Below are 7000 nucleotides of genomic sequence, written 5' to 3'. Positions count from 1 at the left end.
AAAGCAATGTTTCAGGGACTTTTCAACACTCACACAAACTGACAGGGAATGGAGGGATACAGGTTATGTGCAGGTCGATGGGATCAGTTTAGATTGGCATTGTGGCCGGCTCTCACATAGTGGGCTGAGGGTCTGTTCTTTTGCTGTACTGTCCTTTGTTCTATCTCTGTCACTCCACATGCTCCTCATATAAAATCATGAGAGGAATGGATCAGGTAGACAGACGCACAGAGTCTCCTGCCCAGAGAAGGCGAATCGAGGGCCAGAAGACATACTGTAGATAGACACAAAAAGCTGGAGTATCTCAGTGGGACAGGCGGCATCTCTGGAGAGAAGGAATGGGTGACGTTTCGGGTCGGGACCCTTCTTCAGACTGGTTAGGGATAAGGGAAACGGGAGATATAGACGGTGATGTGGAGAGATAATGAACAATGAATGAAATATATGGAGAAAATAACGATGATAAAGGAAACAGGCTGTTGAAAGTTGTTTGTAGGGTGAAAATGAGAAGCTGGTGCGACTTGGGTGGGGGAGGGATAGAGAGAGAGAGAGGGAATGCCGGGGCTACCTCTCGTGGTGAGAGAAATCAATATTCATACCACTGGGCTGTAAGCTGCCCAAGCGAAATATGAGATGCTGTTCCTCTAATTTGAGTTTAGCCTCACTGACAACGGAGGAGGCCGAGGACGGAAAAGTCTGTGTGGGTAGGAGTTAGGAGAATTAAAATTGTCCAGCAACCGGGAGATCAGGCGGGCTGAGCGGAGGTGTTCCGCCAAATGATCGTCCAGTCTGCGCTTGGTCTCGCCGATGTATAAGTGTCCACATCTTGACCAATGGATACAGTCGATGAGGTTGAGGGAGGTGCAAGTGGAACCTCTGCCTAACATGAAAGGACTGTCGGGGTCCCAGGACAGAGTCTAGGGAGGAGGTACAGTGACACGTTGCAGGGTAAGGTACCTGGGATGGGGATGGTTTGGGTGGGAAGGGATGAGTTAACCAGGGAGTTGTGGAGTGAACGCTCTCTGCGGAAGGCGGAAAGGGGTGGAGATGGGACAATGTGGCTAGTGGTGGGATCCTGTTGGACGTGGTGGAAATTTTGGAGGTTGATGGGGTGGAAGGTAAGGACTAGGGGGAGGGGAAGAAAGGGCAGTGCTGCGGAGTGCCGAGGAGACGAGTGAGGGCCTCATCTATGATGGAAAAAGGGGAACTCCCACTTCCCTATAGAATTAAGACATCTCGGATGTTCTAGTATGAAACTCCTCATCTTGGGCGCAGATGCGACGTAAACAGAGGAATTGGGAGTTGGGGAAAGAGTCTTTGCAGCAAGCAGGGTGGGAAGAAGTGTAGTCAAGATAGTTGTGGGAATCAGTGGGTTTGTAATAGCATCTATTACAAACCCACTGACCCCAACAACCCTATTACAAACCCACAAACCAAATGGCCTGTTTCCTTTTTCATCGTTACTTTTTTGCATATCTTTCAGTCATTGTTCTCCAACGCTGGGCTGGGCTGCTTGGGGCTGGGTTGGGCTGGGCTGCTTCGGGCTGGGCTGGGCTGCTTGGGGCTGGGCTGGGCTGGGCTGGGGGGGGCTGGGCTGGGCTGGGCTGGGCTGGCTTGGGGGGCGGGGCTGCTTGGGGCTGGGCTGGGCTGCTTCGGGTCCCTCCGAAAGTCCGCTGGAAACCTCCGCCGGCCACCCTCAGCTCCAGTAAAGACGTGATGGCGCAGGAAGGGGCGGGCCATCCCGGGGAGTGACAGAGGAAGAGGCTAATCCACGTGACGCTGACTGGCAGGAGAAGAGATCGATCTGCACACGTGTAGTTTTTAAGATTTTTAACCCTCGCTAACTTTTTACGATCGGAACGAAACTTGGTGCAATCGCAGCACAGGAGAACGGTGAGTGAACTGGCGAAAAATCGTAGTGCTATCGTGAACCATATTTGCGTAAATAGAAAGACCGCCAAACCAGAAGATAAGATCAGAGTTTTAGTTATGTATTGGATGGATAGATGGATAGATAGATAGATGACTCTATACTCCCCACACATATTGAATACCACCCATTTTTTCCTCTAGTCTACATCCACCACAGCATAAAATCTAAAGCATTATTTAGCTCCCAAAGGATCATTCCTCACAGGTATTTTAACAAACAGCAGCTGCTATAATATGAAATTCTCTTCCCCTTTCATCCCTCCCTGGATTCTCCCTCTCTGACCCTATGTACAACACTCTGCATTCCTCCATATCTGCCCTGTCTCCATTCACGCATTGTTGTCATTGAACACGTAGCTGCTGAAAACGCACCCCTCTGTCTACACATTTCCTAATGCTCCCCCATGCTGACTTTAAACCTTAAACTAACTCATTTGCTCTTTTCCCCAGTTAAAATAAATGTTCGACTTGAAACATTAACTCTGTTTTTCTTCTCTCCCACTGAGCGTTTTGAGCATTTTCTGTTTTTGATTTCCAAACACTTCATCTGGCCTGTGTTATGTTCCTTTGAAACTTTGTGGGACCTTAACTGTGTTGAAAAGCTGGCCCGAATGGGGGACTGCAACGAACGCTGACCAGAGGGAGGACAGGACGATCACACGAGGAGAGATTGGTCGACGAGACCAGTACGCATCAGGACAAACAAAACTGGTGGAGAAACTCAGCGGCTCAAGCAGCAGCATCTGCGGTGGAGAGGAATCGGCGACGTTTCAGGTCGAGACCTTGGGCAGCAACAGGGGAAAGAATATTTCCTGCCGTATATTCGTTTTCCTGCTGATGTTCCTCAACCCACTGAGGTCCGCCAGCAATGAGTTTTTTTGCTCCAAATTCTAGCATCTGAAGAAGGGTCTCAAAAGGATGTTTACTCTGAATCAGGAGTCTAGAATCAGGTCACAGGCATGCATACAGGGTAAATATTTAAAATGAGAAGATCAGATGGGGGAGTTAGATTTCTGGACATCAATGGTATATGGTATTATGAATCCATTCAATGGCAGAGCAGACACATAGGGCCAAATGGCCTATTCTATTTTTTATGTATGAACAGATAGTCAAGGCTTTCTCCACAGCTTTTCCCTTTGCCAAAGCCTAAGGGGTGTTCCAGTGAGGTATTTCCATCTGACACCTACTAACCACAGAGGCCTCGCTGACAGCCTGTCTCTCAACGACTCTGGACCTCTGTTTCCAGTCAGGTAAACACAGGAGGGCAGAGACCCTGAGAGGGAGGGCAAATCTAGCTGGACTCGGCTTTCAGCACTTGGCCCTCTAAGTATACAAAGCCCCTCTCACTTCATTAAATCAACGTGTCTTAAGATCGGTGAGGAGATTGGACCACATCTGCCTCTACAGCCCAGTTCATGATGCTATCGGAAGATAGACACAAAACGTTGGAGTAACTCAGCGGGACAGACAGCATCTGTGGAGAAAAGGAAGAGGTGATGTTTCGGGTCGAGAAGGGTCTCCAGACCCAAAACGTCACCTATTCCTTTTCTCCAGAGGTGCTGTTTGACCTGCTGGATTACTCCAGCGTTTTGTGTCTATCTTCGGTTTTAACCAGCATCTGCAGTTCCTTCCTGCTCAAATGTTTGAGTGAACTGAGCTGCACACAATCCTCCAGCAGGAAAGAGTCTTTATAGAAAGACAAACTGCTGGAGGACCTCAGTGGATCAGGCAGCATCTATGGAGGGACATGAACATGTTTCGAGTCTGGATCCTTCTTTCTCTTCACAGATGCTGCCTGACCCACTGGGTTCCCCCAGCTGTTTGGTTTCTGCTCTAAATTCTGGCTTCAGAGGCCTTTTGTGTCTCCGTGTCTTCATACTTCTATAGGAAGGAATGAACCAGCATATAAATGGTTCTTCGTGTTCTCAAAGCACTCTGCAGCTATCGGTTCAACTTGCAAAGGTCTGTTCCTACATAAACCGATTTCTCCAAAGATCCTTCAATTAGCATTTGCGATTAATTCTGTTTTACCACTCTTGGTTGAGAAAGAATATCAAGAATGAAGCACCTGAATACAGGTAAACGCTACCAGCAAAAATAATCCTGTGAATTCATCCGATGAGGCGCCATGTTGACCATGTACTGATGCATCAACGAGCATGGAGATTTAGACTCTTACAGTACAGAAACAGACCCTCCCACCCACTATACGACCAAGCACTTTGCTCCCATGCCAACCATTCTTCACCCGCTTACACTGGTCTTACACAATTCCCATTTTTTTACCCTCGCATTTCCATCAACTTCCCCTCTTATTCTGCTCCTCTCCTGTAAAGCACGGGGCAATTTATAGTGGCCAATTAACCTGCCAACCTGCACGTCTTTGAGATACGGGAGCAAACTGGAGCACACAGGGGGAAACCTACTCGGTCACAGGGAGAACATGCAAACTCCTCACTGACAGCATCCAAGGTCAGGATTGAACCTGTGTCACTGGCACTGTGAGGCAGTGACTGTTTGCACCACTGTGCTGCCCAGCGAATAGGACCTACTGTATGTGGATCCTTTGACATCCTGATGCTGGGGAAAAGAGGGAAGGTCATTTCTATGGAGGCGCTGAATGTGCACTCATTACATGATGGACCCGAGTCATTTGGGGTTAGGCTGGGTGGCTTCCATGCAGACATCCCTCTCCACGAAACAAGACCAGGAAAGAGAGCGCACAATCTCAGTGAATTGTAACACAGTCCAAAATGTCCCTACACTCCACCCCACAGAGCAGACAATTGATGTGATATGAAATACTGCATATCAGGTAGCTGGAATATTTTCATCTCCCACCCCCAACAGGCTGTCTGCTTTGGAACATCAGCCGCAAGGATGTTTTAATTCACTGTGCCAGAAAATATGATAAATAACTTTTTTTTTCTAAAAAAGAGAACACTCTTCCCACTGTGAGAAACAACCGGAAGGCTTCATGCGGCACCTCACTGTGAGGGGGAGCGTGATGGGAGTGGGATGAAGCTCATGATCATTATCTGCACCTCCTCTGCCATGCCCAGAGGCAAGGAGGGGATGGGGTCCAGTTATGGATCCTGTGATAAAAGTATCCAGCCCTGGCTTCACGGAGCCCAGCTACATGCACAGTCGGGGGCAAGAGACAGCACAGCGTGCAGCACCGCACTTCTGAACATGAGGGGAAAGAATAATTTTCATTAGCGTTAAAAAATATCAAAGCCTCAGGATAGTGGAAATTACCTCTTCAGTTGAACAGTATGAATACAACTGATGTATAAGCTCACTCTGTACGATTCACCATTCAATCATCAAATCCCCCAACGCTCGCTTTTTGGTGTAGTAATCTGTGTTGTTGCGATTTCTTTGAAATCTCAAGCACAGTAATTTAACAGCTGAGACTACTCGTGGATAGGTTTGATGGGAAGGAGTAAATGAGTAAGAGTGTCAAAGGCTTTGCAAAGCCAGTACCAAACCGGGGACGTGTAGGAAAGGAACTGCAGATGCTGGTTTAAACTGAAGACAGACACAAAAAGCTGGAGTAACTCAGCGGGACAGGCAGCATCTCTGGAGAAAAGGAATAGGTGACGTTTCGGTTCGAGACCCTTCTTCAGACTGAGAGTCAGGGGAAGGGGAGACAAGAGATATAGATGGTGATATGGAGAGATATAGAACAAATAGATGATTGATATGCAAAAAAGTAACAATGATAAAGGAAATGGGCCATTGTCAGCTGTGGGCATGGTGAAAACCAGTTGTCGACAATGTGGCTCAACAAGACGACTGTGAACCTGGTACAAAGACTTGGGTGGGGGAGGGATGGAGAGAGAGAGAGGGGATGCAAAGGTTACTTGAAGTTAGAGAAATCAATATTCATACAGATGGTTTGTAAGCTGTTCAAGCAAAATTTGAGGGATTGTTCCTCCAATTTGCATTTGGTCTCAATCTGACAATCTGACAAGGAGAGTAGGGTCAATGTGGGAATGGGAATGGGAATGAAAGTGTTTGGCAACCGGGAGACCAGGTTGGCCCAGGCGGTCTGAGCGAAGGTGTTCTGCAAAACTATCACCCATTCTATGTTTGGTTTCACAGATGTATAAGACTCTGGGTTACTGAGAGGGGCGGGGTGGGTATACAACCAGCAATAGGTGGTCATGTTATGTGCCATTTCATCCGAGTCTCTGCCGTAACCATGTTTTGCAGGGTTTAAAGAAGAAAGCTGGGTATCCCGAGCCTCAGAAAATCAGCCAGCTGAAGGAAAGCAAGTACCGAAGACCTTGCGTATAGAAGTTGGAATGTAATGTTACAGCTGTAGAAGACGTTGACGAGGCTGCATTTGATGTATTGTGCTCAGTTTTGGTCACCCTGCTATTGATGACACATGACTGTGTCGCCAGGTCCACTACTAACCATATCATCAAATACGTGGATGACACAACAGTAGTGGGCCTCATCCGCAACAATGACGACCAGGCATACAGAGAGGAGGTGGAGCAGCTGGTGAGCTGGTGCAGCAGGAACAGCCTTCTCCTAAATGTGGACAAAACCAAGGAGATTGTCGTCGACTTCAGAAAGAAAAATCAGCCCAGTCACACTCCGCTGTGCATCAACAACTTAGCAGTGGAGCAGGTGAAAAGCATCAAGTTCCTGGGAGTGCATATAACGGAAACTTGGACTACAAACATCACATCTCTGGTAAAACGGGCACAGCAGCGGTTGTACTTCCTCCGCAGGTTGAGAAGTTTACACCTCCACCCTCCCATCCTCACCACATTCTACAGAAGCACCATTGAATCAGCCATGACCAGCTGCATCTCTATGTGGTGCGGCGGCTGTTCAGCTGCAGACTGGAAGTGCCTTCAGAGAGTGGTGGGGACAGCGGAAAAAATCATTGGGACTTCTCTTCCTTCCATCATGGACATTGGTTACAAACGCTGTCTGACAAGAGCTAAGGGCATTACCAGAGCCCCCACACACCCACAATATGGACTGTTTACACTGCTGAACTCTGGGAGGAGGTACCGCAGCATGAAGAGCGGGACAACCAGGT

This window comes from Leucoraja erinacea, chromosome 18, assembly GCF_028641065.1.
Source record: "Leucoraja erinacea ecotype New England chromosome 18, Leri_hhj_1, whole genome shotgun sequence".
Lineage (NCBI taxonomy): Eukaryota > Metazoa > Chordata > Chondrichthyes > Rajiformes > Rajidae > Leucoraja > Leucoraja erinaceus.
Note: the sequence above shows the minus strand (reverse complement) of the source record.